This window comes from Mastigoproctus giganteus, chromosome 1 (assembly GCF_048544385.1).
Source record: "Mastigoproctus giganteus isolate SK-2022 chromosome 1, ASM4854438v1, whole genome shotgun sequence".
NCBI classification, from domain to species: Eukaryota; Metazoa; Arthropoda; class Arachnida; order Uropygi; family Thelyphonidae; genus Mastigoproctus; species Mastigoproctus giganteus.
Window position 1 is genome coordinate 63164201 of NC_143575.1, and position 14304 is coordinate 63178504.

The 14304-nt window shown below is 40.3% G+C and overlaps 1 protein-coding gene across 2 annotated transcripts in view; it reads left to right on the forward strand.

The window, feature by feature from the left end:
- The window catches only part of LOC150090857 (membrane progestin receptor gamma-like), a 269443-nt gene that overhangs the window by 41987 nt on the left and 213152 nt on the right, over positions 1-14304 (forward strand). Inside the window, exon 1 of one of the 2 annotated variants that reach the window (XM_090373170.1) lies at positions 12913-13014. The exons of the other annotated variant lie outside the window; for it this stretch is intronic. The gene's annotated coding sequence lies outside the window, so the exon portion shown is untranslated. Of the gene's footprint in view, positions 1-12912; positions 13015-14304 lie in introns of those variants that run through there. 2 annotated transcript variants of the gene reach the window in all.

Sequence of the window (14304 nt, forward strand, 5' to 3'; positions counted from 1 at the left end):
GAAAAAAAATATCATCATACCTTTTGTGGGTTTGGGGATGTATTCTTAATGTGTCCTTGTTTAAAAATCAGGGAAAGTGGATGAATCGTTAATGCGAACCATCTTCTAAAATACAAAAATATTTGTGTTATTACTTCCCTTTTCGGGGTGGTTATAGTGTGTTTAGAGTCTACCGGCACCAGGGGTTTCCCCCCATCTCCGCGTAGCATACATTGTTGTGCGATACAGAACACTGTAGAGGTCAAAGATTTAAAATTGTATGGATATTATAGAGGGTAGTGTTGTGTACCGTTGTTCATCTGACCTTTTAGCCACTGGGCCCCTGGTGGGGCCCATGGTTGTCCACACTATGCCCAGGGAGGTAGGTCACGTACCCAGTAATTTTTTATAGTACTCTGGCGGGTTCCTTGCCACCTATTTTCCTTAGAATTCAGTGGCTAGGACCTAAAAAAAAAAAAAAAAAAAAAAATGGAAACACTAGGACTGGGTTTGGCAGAAAGTAATATAGATACGTAAATTATGTGATTTAAGATTAAAATTTTGAGTGTTGGGCACAGTAAATTTTGACAATGGTTGGACGCTAGTTGTGAAGCTAGAGAGGGTGGGGAGACTGAAGGCTGGGGGAAAGACATAAGTATGGGGCTAGTAACCCCAGAAGTCATTGAGACATGCCCATGCCCATGCCCCACCAGAGGGAAAAGAAGAGGTGGTGAGGGGGAGGAGACGGTTCCCTGTCTCCTTCCCCTCACTACCCCTTCTATAGGATAGGGAGTTAAAGTGAATCGAGTAAGAGCACCCTATTCAGACCGCCAGGTGGCGTTTCCAGCGGAGCTGCAAGGTCATATTAGGTCTTGTCCTGAGGTGTCACAGATCCCGGGACAGGTGCCATCCGGGAAAATATTGGTGGAAAGACTAAATCAGGTAGGTCCAAAACGGTGTTGAGTCACTCATGGGACAGAGATACCAGTCAGGTTGAGTTTTCTGCTGATTTGGGCAAGATGAGTCCAAGTTCGTGATAGGAGAAGGAGAAGGAGTTGTTCTCCAATGACGAAGGCCGTGGTCTACTCTACGATGGTTTTAGTAAAGTGTAAAGTGTGTTTAGGGTCAAACGGCACCAGGGGTTTCCCCCATCTCCGCGTTGCTTTCATTGTGGGTGAACCAGTTCACTGGGAAATGCCAGAGATTTAAAAGTGTATGGATATTGTATATGTGTAGTGTCATGTACCGTTGTTCATCTGGTCGTTTAGCCGCTGAACCCCTACTGAGGCCCAACGTTGCCCCACTTTCGCCCCGTGGAGGCAGACCAGGAAACACCAATATACTAAGATTTACTCTGCAAGGTCCTGCCGCTTAATTTCCTGAGATTTCGGCGGCTAGGACCTTAAAAAAAAAAAAGAGAAAAAAAAATAAATAATATATATATATATATATATTTGGTAAATTCGATGAGGAATAACGCTAAATTTTGAAAGGCCGAATGTTTGGGCGAAAAACGTAATTTGGAGATGATTAAATCAATTCCGAAGTGTAGGGCATTCGCTTGCGTATGTGTGGGTTGAGTGGGTGGGGAGACTGAAACCTGGGGGGAGAAAAGACAGAAGTATGGAGTCGAGAGAGGAGGCAACCCCAAGTCACGGTGGGGCATGCCCATGCCCCACCAGAAGGGAAAGTAGGAATGGCAAGGAGGGGAGGAGACAGTAAGACCGTATCCTCCCCCCCACCGGGGATAGGGATATTAAAGATGTAGGAGGCTAGGGCGCCCTCTTCAAGTCGCCAAATGGCGTTTGGCAGCTGTGCTGCGTTAAGTCTCTTTTCTTCAATGTCGAGTCGATTTCAGTCCAGTCGCTCATGGGGTAAGCCCCGTCCTTGTGTTTTTCACTTTCTTGTCTCAGGGTTTTCTCTGTAGTAACTCCACTGGATAGTATTTTATGGTCTTGTACAGTTTAACTTGTGGTGGTCTTTCGTCAGACACGATTTATAGTAATTAGCAGTTTTCTCCTCTCGAAGAGGTCCTGCGCATATTGAGAAAGTGCTCTGTATTCCTCTTCTGTGTCAATGAAGTGGGATTCCAGTCCTTTCGGAAGATAGTGTATCTTTGTGATCAGGATGCCTCTGAGAGTTCCGTATTCTGGGCAGTCGTAGACCAAGTGATTCCAGTTCTCGACTTCCCCACACGTGCAGTTGGGGTCCTCAACAAGGAACCCGAGCAGCTTCTCCTTAAAGGGGCCATCACCAGTAAGGAGCGAAGTCAAGTGCTTCCCCGGAAAGTACCAAGCCGGTTGCTTGGGGTATATTTTGCTGAGGTCGGGGAGGAATTTTCTTGTAATTTCTCCTTTTGTTGTATCGGTCCATCTTTGTTGCCACTCCCGAAGTAGGTAGGCCTGTAATCGGACTTTTTCTGTTTTAGTACTACTCGCTGGGTCAATTATGAAATCCTGGAAGGTGGCAGCAACCCCCCTGGCGTGCAGGAAGAGCAAGCCAGCTTTTACAGTCTCCAAATCGAGGGGGAGCGCTCCAGCAAGCACCTGCAACGCCGGTGTGCTTACTGTTCTGCATGCTCGTGTGGTTGTTGATAAAATGGTCCTTTGTATCATATCCAGAGTTCTCCTATTGACTGCAAGCGTCGTTTGCTGTACCACACTGCAGCAGCATAAGTCATCGCAGGGATGAAGGTTGCCTTATAATACAACATTAGTGTTGTTTTTTTTTTTAATCCTCAGTCTTTTCTCGTAACCCTCGCCACCAGTGCCGAGTAACGTCTTATCTTCGTCCTTATATATTGTAGGTGAGGTTGGAAGGATAAGTTTTGTCTAGGATTACTCTTAGATATTTCATTTGGTTGGCAAGTTTAATGGTCACACCTTCTATTTTAATTTGGGGTGGGCGCCGTATTTGCAGGGTTCCTTTTAGTAGAATAGATGTGGTTTTTGTCGGTGAAATTTTTAACTGGTTTCTCATAGCCTAGTTTTGTATTTTCTGTAGAGCTTGGTTTGCAGTGGTTTCCAGTTGGGCTCTTGAGTCAGCCTCAATGGTAAGAATAAGGTCGTCCGCAAAGGCCTGGGCCCCGATCAGCCCCAGGTCCAGGTTCAGGAGGTCGTCGAGGACCATGTTCCAAAGGAGTGGCCCCAAGACAGACCCCTGCGGGCAGCCCCTGTGTACAGTTCTTGTGACTTTTTGGTAGTTGGCATTTATTTCTACTTTCCTGCAAGATAGGTAGTCCTCCATTACCTTGTATAGGTTGATGGGGACTGCAGCCACCCTTAGTCTGCCCAGGACGCTCGGCCACCATAGTGAGTCGAACGCCCCGGCAAAATCAATTGAAATGACTAATAGGTATTTTTTTCTGCATTCCTGTGCCTTCCGAAGCAAGTTTCCAAGTGCATCCACTGTGGAGGAACCCGGCTTAAATCCGAACTGATTCCTAGCCGCCAGGTTTGTCCTCTCATGGTTTTAGTAGTGGCAAATGATGCAGGGAAGCAAGCTTACACTCATGAGCCAAAATATTATGACTACCTGCCTGGTGTTAATGGTGATAATGGTGTTAGGCCACCATTCGCCGTGACAACCTCTTGCACACGGCGTGGCATTACTCCCCGAGAACGCAGAAGGTGTTCTCAGCTATCCTGGACCACCTGGACTGAAGGAAGTCTCGAAGTTCGGAAACGGAGCGAGGCGCTTGTGAATGCACACAAAATGATTGGACATGATCCTGCAAAATCAGGCCTTGTGATACGTTGTCTTGTTTAAAGCGTCTAGTGTCATCTCGATACACTGTCACCACGTAGGGCAAAACTTGGTCCGAAACAATGCGGAGGTAGGATCTGAAGGTGAGAGCGTGTTCCGTGGAGATGAGGGTGGGGGTCCAGTGATGTCCATGAAAACATCACCCTAGCCATGATACCATCGCCGCCGGCCAACTGTGCAGTCTGATATTCAAGTATTATTATTAAAGAAAGCTATTGACTACATTTCAGAACAGCCTAGAAAGTTAACATTCCTGTATGAAAATTAACTGGGAAACCCTGAAAACGTAAACAATGAAAGATATAAATAATATTAAATGAAATATTTATAATTCCAAGAGAAAACTTCAGTAAGCTGTATCAGTGTTTCTGCAACGAACAGTTGATGCTTTATCATTAACTCTGAGACCTACATATTTAGAAAATTTTATATATATGCAGTGACTGTTACTAATATAAAATAACACTAATAATACAATACTAATACAAAGTGTTAGATGACTCTTATCAACCAGTGCAATATTGGAGGCTTGAAGTGGTGAAACCTATGTTTAGTCACCAGAGCAGAGTTACCGGCATCCCTCCCACCCCATATTCTTCAACCCTTGCAGGTACTAAGTACTATAGGTTTTGACACCTTTCGTGTTGGGTTTTCATAGGGGAAAAAAAAAAGAATGAGGAAGTGTTTTGGAGGTTTAGATCTTTTCGCAGATAATTTTGTTCTATTTGTTTGACAATTCGTGATGTATTCAGAAATAAGAGAAGGTGGGGAGGACCTGCTGTATGAAGTAATGAAATTTTTGGATATGGCGTACACATGGCAAAAATATACCCAGGTCCTTGACATAACGTAGCCTCGGAAATTCACCACCCCCCGCCGTATATACACTACTCGGACTCCATCGAGTCGCTATTCAGCAAGGTAAAGACAGCGAGATTATATAGCAGCTGACCCGGAAGCCTCCTAAAGAGTTACCAATAAGTTCGGTCTGGTGGACTATCTAGCAGCCGGTCTGCGAACACCGTTTTAAAGCTGTACTCTCGAAATTTAAAGAAAATTGGATCTTGCCATGATGTTCATCATGGCAAGATCACCATGATGTTCATCATAGCTTCAAAAGACATCAACATACTGCATGATGGAAGAGATGGGATGGTTGCTGTAGCTTTGCACTGTAGACTAAACATGGGGTCTACCACTTCAATTCTCTAATAAGCAAAGTGGTGGTATTCCACCGGTTGATGAGTCATCAAGAATACCTGAGAGGAAAAAAAAATATAGATTATACACGTCTCTAAAATTAGTGCTCTTCATAATGAACGGATTCTGTATTTAAATAATTATGCTTTACCTGTTGTTCAAAATTTCTCTAGTTTAGACTTTATTTAATAAACTAAACTTTCAGGTAGGTACACATTACTATAGTTATATAAAACTGTGATTAGTCCCCTTTTGGATTATGGATCTCTTACATGTGCTTCAGCTATATGGAAAATATTACGGTACCCAGATACCGTTCGCCATGCTCTCTACATAGCTCTAGGAGCCTTCAGAACTTCTCGAATTTACAGCTTGTATACCAGTTCATCTGAGCCTCCGTTACATCTTCGACGAGATTATCTGGTCTGCAGGTTTGCGACGAAAATATGGAATCCGTTATTCACGAGCTGCGATGGGCGATTAACTATGATCGCAAGCCAAATGAAAATAAACCAGTAGGATTTCGTCTGACATTTAGTTCGAGTTTGGGAAATACATTTCCGTCATATTTCTACTGCACACACAATTGCACAGCCTTCTTAGCTGGCGACTGTGCCTTTGTCTGTCTTTTACCTTACAATGTGGAAGGGAAAAAGCATATGCAAAAGTTCCAAGCGCTGCACAGCTTGAAAATAAAAGCAGTCATTAGACTTATACGGACGGCAGTAGTTTTTCCCAATTCTATCTGTCTCTTTGTCTCTTGTTTGTCGATCTCGGTCTTCTCGATCCTTTGAAAGCAGAACTATACTCTTTTAAAGTAGCCTTGAATGGTATTAGCGAGCACCAGCTCTTTTCTATCTTCTTCTGTATTCTCTTAGTAAAAGTTCCGCACATTCATTGATACATCTTAAGAATTTACTGAGGTAATGATTGTGCAGATCGAGCTGCATAACAATCGGATCATAATACACACGATAACTTTCAGTTTATGCCTTTTACAGATTATAGAGATGTCTTTCGTGCCAAGTCCATTTGGACGATCAACCGTGCATTAAACATCGCAGAATGAAAAAATATCTGTGTTAATGTATTCTATTTCACGGACAAGTGGAAGAGGTTTTACTTAACAAGACTGCATATTGGGCATGCTTTTCTTACATACAAATATCTGCTTCTAGGAGAATATTTTCTTCTCTGCTCTATCTGTCAGATTCAACTCGCATTCTGATATATTTTCTATCCTACTCAGCCGTGCGAACCATCTCCTTCAGCTCACTGGTAAACTGTTAGTTCCTCTCTTTCTCTCTCATATACGTGGTAATAAAGCAAACCTAAACGAACTCTTCAGGTATATTACATTTCTTCGAATAATGGATGCTCGTTGTTATTCTAACCATGATTAACTAGAATGGATATAGCAGTTTGACTCTGACAGACACATATTGGCTTTAGTTGCTCTTGTGTCGTGAAACCCACGCAACATAAGATTGGTATCTTAAGAGAATGATCAGAAGAGTCAGTGATGAGAAATATCTGCATATGAGATGCGTGATGATGTGTGTGTGTGTGTTTTACCTGTATCAAGGGTGGCTCCTAGGCCTTAGCCCATCTCCACCTTGCACGTCTGTGTTGGTGCAGAAACTCTGCAAAGCTTTTTATCGCTTGTGTACGTCCACCTTGCCACCAGGGAGCAGCCAACACCTAGGGAGCCGCTGCCTGCCCCCAGGCACAAGCAGCCAAGCCTGGGTCTACTATTACCTTTAGTGCCTTGGGCACAAATCCCGCACCCACCGGAGATAGTGCAATACCGGTGGGTGCCAGCAATCCCGTCCCCAGGTTGCCCAAACCTGGAAACCAGCAAAAAAAAAAAAATAAAATAAATAAAATAAATAAAGAAAAAAAAAATCCAAGCCTCAGCAGATACAAGCCAATTTGGAAAACTCCAATAAACTTAGCGAAGTAAATATTTACATTTGTACAAAAGATAATAGAATTTTAAATCTAAATCCTAGCAATACAATTAAATTTACATATCTTACAACGAGTCATCCTATTTATATTTAATGGGATACAAACATATATATTAACTTCTCAGCTGTCAAATTTATATTCGATTTTGGATTTGAGTTCTTAGTTGAAGTCTTTTCTTAAAGACCGATTCTGCAAAGGTCTGGAAAGTCTCAAAGTTTGTTTTGTTCTCAACTAGTATTTTCACATTGTCCTCAGCTGGACCTGGAACCTGATTAAGTAGCAATACTCGATGGTCTGTATATTGCGGACAAAACAGTAAGACATGGATCCAGTCTTCCATTTGACCACAGGTTCAAAAAGGATCCGGCTCCAAACCTCTGTCGAATAGTTTGGCCCTCAGAGATCCATGGCCTGTTAATAAATACGTCGTAAACATGCTTGGTGAAAACCACGAAACAGAAGGTTGAGTAGAAGCAAACTCAACATTTTCAATATACAGTACTTCTTTGTGACTTCACCGTGCACAGACTCATTCCATCTACTTTGCCAAATAGTAACCATTTCACTCCATATTCTTTTCCGTTCTGTCTTTAAGTTACTAACTGGGTCGGTTGTAATTCCCATAATAGATACCTGCAGTCCTTTCTTATGTTTATAAATCATGCCACGGTATAAGATAAATAAATCTAAAGGCAGTTCTCCTCCAAGGATTTGGAGGGCATTTTTCGATACTGTACGAGGGGCATTGTTTAGTGCCAGAAGCATTGTTCTTTGAATTGATAGTAGCTTATTTTTAATTTTCACCTTAACGACGTTCTGGTGCCAAATACCTGCTCCGTACGAAACTATAGGCAGAAATATTGCTTTATAATATAGTTTCATGGTCTTTTTATTCAAACCCCAGTCTCTTTTGGAGATTCTTATGACCGAAGCAGTAAAATTTCTAATTTTTTCCTTCATGTGATGATGTGGAAGTTTAAAAAGTTCAACGTATTTAAGATTACGGCTTTGTGTCACGAGAGTTGAGCTTTTCAGAGGTTTTAATTATATGCATCGCTACTTGTAATTCACCTCAATTTATGGCCAGACATCTTGGGAACTGTAATCAATAACACGCTGCCTGAAAGTAAACTTCATGAGATCCAGCCTTCTGTTACTCCGCAGAATTTTCTGTTTCTGTCTCCCTTGGTTCTTCTGCAAGTGAAAATATACCTCCTTCTTTCATTTTACTGGTTCCCTTCTGGTTCTCGGAGGACCCAGTTCTAATACAGGAGCTAAAAATAACGTGACTGCTATACTACGAACCCATGTAGTTCACACAATATTTGTAAAGGAATAGGAAATATTTATCTCAATATGATAGGTAGAACATTTCCGTATGATACTCTCCAGAAATTAAAACGAATAAAACATTAACGGAAAATAATTAGGTCCTCCGCCCTCAGATGCAGCTTCGTATGCCGCACTTTCTAAGCCGTTCTTCATATGGACATCGATTAGCACACCTTACCAATCTGGATGCCGTTCTCTGAACCTTTTCTAGAAGCTCTGTTTATCTTCAGGTGTGGCCTCCAGACCTGAACACAATATTCTAAATGCGGTCTTTCTGAACACAATATTCTAAATGTTAAGAATTGAACGGAGTATACACATTTTGTCATCCCATTTCAGTGTTTTCTATATCGCGGACAAATCTTTTTTCTTATATAGACCATTATTGCAGTAAATATAATGGTGTTTTACAGATGCTCAAATATTTTTAAAACTACTCCAAGTTCATGCAAATTTATATAAAATTTCAATGGGATATTAAAGTTGCATATTTTGTTTCTTCGGTTAGATAGTAAATTTAAAAAATAAGTTTAACAACTGGAATGCTCTGAGCTTAATTTTAATAAAGGTTATAAATTGTTACATTGATTTTAAACGAAAAATCTTTAATAATATGATTTCAGTAAATATCTTTTAAACTTATTTGAAGAAATCTGCTTTCCATTTTTCGAAAGTAGGCGAAATCATCGCGTAGGAAATAATTGGGATTTTATTATTTTTTTTCTCTCTAAAAATATTTTCAAATATGTTTGAATATATTGTTGTGTTCCCAATTTCGTGATAAATATAAAACAGATGAATGTGTATTTTTAAGGAAAACAGCTTTGTAAAATAACCGCTGTTTCTAGTAATTAATTTTGTAATAAATATTCATATCACATCTTTTCTAGTATGAACGAATATTCCCACCTGAAATTGCAAACCGTGTGTTTGTGGTGTAATATAGCCTGGAAGCACAGCCTGAGGAATTTCGTAACCGGACGTTACTACGAGGCCATGGCCTGCTCATTGGCAAATGGGTTAAGATGTTATCTGATTTAAACAATGACAGAATGGTGTTAATTTAATAATAGCACTTCGATCTTTTTTCGTATCTGGAAGTGACACTAACATTTCATCCATGGTAAGGTTGCAGCTGTACGTTCGAAGAATTTCTGACGTTTATCTTAAGTTCTCGAAAACAACGCTAATCGATTCTGCAGTCATGCTTGCATAGAAATGGCAAAAGAAGGCAGGAGCACGGCTTTGTGATGATAATAAGTACAAATACCTGCAATCACTTCCAGCTGGCGGGCATTGCAACGATTAATTTTATTTAAGACAGAAAAAAAGAATACACGCAAGAAAATCGTATTCCAAGAATTATGGCCACGCCATAAACTTAACTAGCCACGCTTCACTTCTTTCCAGATATTAGAGTTTGTTAGCATTCGACTACACAATTCAAAACGCTGTCGTACTTTCGTTGCTGTATTTTTGGTCATCTGAGCAGAAAATAGACATCAGAAGGGCTGCGATTTACATGGCTGCTTTACGCTGCAAGAATGTACTCGACTTCTGTCAGGTGGCTGTCGTTTTAGAGTTTTTACAAATTCGATGGACCGTGACTGTCTTGGGCTGCAGAACATTGTCAGGATGATTTTGGCGCCGCTAGTCAAACGTTTCGTTCAGCCAAGACATCTTACCCAACAACTCCCCCCCCCCTCCAAATTCGAATAATTAACTATGGTCGGTTACATAAGCATATACCTATTGTTCGTGTTGTCTTAATAAGCGGGCTGTTGCGAAAGTAAGTTGATTAGCTGAAGGGAAAAACGTCATAACCTCACTTCATGAATTAGTAGTTGGCTTCCGATCTATTAATCACTTTCCTATGTTATGCGTATGGACATTGACTAATTGGCCATTTTTGTCCTTCCGTATGCAGAAAAAGCTTGATTATAGTTCTTCTAAGCCAGTAGGCTCCAAACTTTTTTTTTTTTTTTTATTTATAAATCATTTACACGGAAGGCATTATATCTAAAATCACATATAATTTTTAAAAAAGATCACAAATAAAAAAACAAAATGAAATTGAAGTTCAAGTACAAAATGCGTGTACTTGAACGTGCATGATCGAATAAAGCCCCGCGATCAAACAAATCCGCATATTGAAGTATTAAAAACACATTTGTTTATAATTTTTATTTTCAATTACGTTTCGAAAAACTAAAGATTTCATAATTAATATTAATTTATTGCGGATTATCTCGCGCACCCCACTTTGGAGACCATTGCCCTAAGCGATTGTTGTCCAACCTTTTATTAAAAAATCAAAAATAACTTTCCACGCGAAACTGTTAATTTTTAGAGAAATGAAATTCATAAAATGAACTTTAATTGACTCTTTATGCTATTCTGTATAATTAACCGAAATTAGTTATTGCTTGTGTAAATTTATAGGCAGATTTTTTTAGTTTTTTAAAGTATTTTGAGTTGTTTTATTTTTAATAATAAAAAACATTATTTTAGTACCGGCGTGGAAAACGGGGGAAATTGAAATTTTTAAAAACTTATTTTTATTTCAGACCAACTAATTTCTGAGCCTGCCTCCTAGAATTTCCTCCAGCTCTGCTGTAGATAGGAAGAACTTTTGTGCCCTTTTTTCACAATTTGACAGAGGAAGTCGGTTTCGAGTGAGGGTTTCATGTTAAACCGACTCAATTTATAGAAACAAGAATTATCATGACTTGGGTTGCTGGGCACCAATTTAAACAACTTATCCAACCATAAGATCGTGTAGCATTTCTGAAGCTTTCGTGTTGCTATCTGGATTTAAATATGGGCTCGGTTTACTAGAATTTCATTTCGTGTTTCCTGTATTTCAAAATAAGGAAAATATTTATATTATGTTGGGGGTTATATTTTGTCTATAACCTTCCGCCTGCTTTTAACTTACTGACTAAAATAGTTTGCTCTTGAATTTATAGTTTTTCTGCCATTTTTGAACTTTTCCTTTAAACTTGACTCTATATTTGATGGCGCTATATTATTGCAATTTCTTATTTGTAACTGGAAAACATTATCGTCTATTTACCAAACAAACTTGGACCTCCGATGTTTATTCAGACTGTTAAGTAAAGATACTGCGCTACAAGCATTGAGGAAACATTTCTGTGTGTGTTAAACATACTAATATACGGTGTCCAGAAGAGAAAAAGAGAGATAGAATTAATAGGCAAACATGTCTAAATTTGCCCTTATGCATCCAGAATTTAGACAGTCATATTTGCTATGCACGCATTCATGTGAATTGTCATTGTGCATATAAAATAAATACATATTGCGGACTATAACGTATTAATGACATCAGTATTTTTGCTACCTTGTCCTGTGTTCAAGGCAGCACTACTGATGCTACCTTGTATACAGGACATCAGCAAAGCTGGTATCAATGAAATGGTACTTTATGTGAAAGGGTGGCTAAACTCTTTTGTATGACACGCAGATCAAGGCAAGCAAGTGTAGAACTGGACATATTTATTGAAGGAACTCATCGAAGAGATTGTATCAGAGCTAGTTTTAGGAGAGGAAGTTAAGTGAGCAGTAGATGACCTGTTGGGTGCAAAGATGTTTGTCACTGCACGCCCTCAGCTCTCAAAATGATATACGACGAAATGCCTTTAAGACATAAGAATTCACTTCCACCAGTCTGGCTGACTCTTGAAGGGTGCTTATCTCTTTTTTAGCCAGAAGCTGGGGTGTTGTACTTCGAAGTGACTGAGCCATCTTATAATGAATAACGTCCTTGGCTTTGTATTCTGAAGTTTGAGTCCCTCAGATAAAAAAAAAAAAAAAAATCAGATTTTTTTTTGTAATAGCGTGGATGGGTGAGAGCTGGGAAGGTTAAATAAATCTGTTAGTGTTTCGAAAAGCCTGTTTTAAATGTTAGGAAATTATTTTCTGGAAACCAGACGTAAAAGGAAAAGTTTCTTCATATCGGATACTTAAATTTGGATGGTTACTTGGTTCCTCTAAGTATGTATATAGTATAGACGGTTCCCATAGGTACACATGTGTTATTGTTAATTCCTATAGCAAGGTTAGAGAAGGTTATATGTATAACCTTCACGAAGTACGTGAAACTCACTTAAAATCCTTCATATATCTAATCAAGACAACAGTCCAAACCGACTAGATTTGAGACTGCAGCCTTGGGGAAATCAGTGGTGAGTCGAGAGTGTGCGCACTGTAGAGTTTTCAGCAAGATACGGGATGCATTAAGTAGAATAAGATGGTATTTAACGAAATGTCATTATCCAAAGGTGATCGATGAATTTGAGGACTGAAGCGAAGAATTATGACCAGTGCGGCCTTTCAATCGATTTAGGTGGCTACAGTGAGTAGCCACTTCAATCCACTGGAGCTAGGAATCAGTAACGGACCAGGCGCATATAACCATTATACTGCCTGCATCCACCATGAATAATATTAGCTTTGCAATATAACAAACGTTGGAACAAAGTGTGCGATGTTTTTATTCTCCCTCACAGATATCACACAGACGCCAAGCCTAACTGGCTAACTGACCACTTTATTACGTAAGCTGTATTTATTCAAGGACATACTTATCACGGCGTCATGAAGTGGAGCGCTCCTTCAGTAACAACACCACGTGTTCGTACGATTCGATATAAAGCAGGTGGACAGATACAATGGGCATGGTAGTCAGCGCCAGACATGTCGGTGTGAGTATCTTGGAAACTGTAACCCCACTGAGATTTTCAGGTAAGACCGTGTCTCAAGTGTATCGAAATTACTCCAATAACAAAATACGTGTAACGTCGGCCACCGCCGATCCTGTGATCGGAAACGGTTCCTTAACATCGGAGGCTGACAAGATTTGTGTAGGGTAAGACTATAAAAAGACTACAACCAGACAAATAGCAACCTAGTACAACAGCGGTAACCAAAGATAGCATTCTAAAACCCGAAAATCGTCGTACCTGGTCACGGACAGGATAACGCAGCCGCCGACCGAATTGCGTTCCACTCCCTATCAACATAAAACAAGAAGATTCGGTTACAGGAAAGCTAACACTCGACAGTGGAGATTGGAAATAAAGGTTGCCTGGTCTAACGAATCCTGATTCTTGCTGTTTCATGCAGATGGGAAATGGGCCCCCTTAATGCCAGTGGAGAGCGCCATATATTATCTAGAAACTGTTTCTGGCCAAGCGTATCCCTTCATGGCTGCGAATCTTGTCTATATCTGAATAGGTTCTTCCAAGAAGATAAAATGCCATGTCACAAAGCAAGAATGGTACAGAACGAGTTCCAGTACATGAGAGAATTCATCCTACTGCGATTTTCTCACCATTCACCAGACCTTATTCATTCAGATTGAGGGGCTGTAGGATGAGGTAGAACTAGCTCTTTGTAGTAGAGATTCACACCTACCCAATTTGCAACAACTGTGGGAACAAATTGAGTCAACAAAGACTGGCATCCCCTACTGTAGCATGCTTTCGACACCTCTTTGAGTCCATGCCACGATGAATCCGGGGTGTTCTGGTGGCCAAAAATAGGGGGGAGGGGATCCTACTCGCTGTTAGTAAGGTGTGCCAAATAACGTGACCACTCAATGTATATGAGTAACGTAAAGCATTCTTAGAAGTTCGCGTTTGTTAAGTTCGGGGTAAGAGTATAAATGAAATCGGATGTAATATAATACTTGCACTTTTATGCTGATAAAGGCGACATATGATCCTCGAATGTTTCGTCCATGTTACAAGCTTTGTATTTTTATTTATATAATTTTATAAGATTTACCTGAACATAGTGTGCATAGTATCAGGGTCAGGCGCCACCTATGGTTTCCCACATCTGCGTCATATGTACACTGTGAAGAAATACAGAACACTGTAAATGCCAGAAAAGTGTCGCGTGTTGAAGACTTCGTATTATGTTGGGTTCTGTTGTGTGTCCTGGCATTTTGCAGCAGGGCTCCTGGTGGGACTCCACGTTGCCCACACACATCACGGCAGCCAGGCTGTCCATCATTCTCTGGCTTGTTTC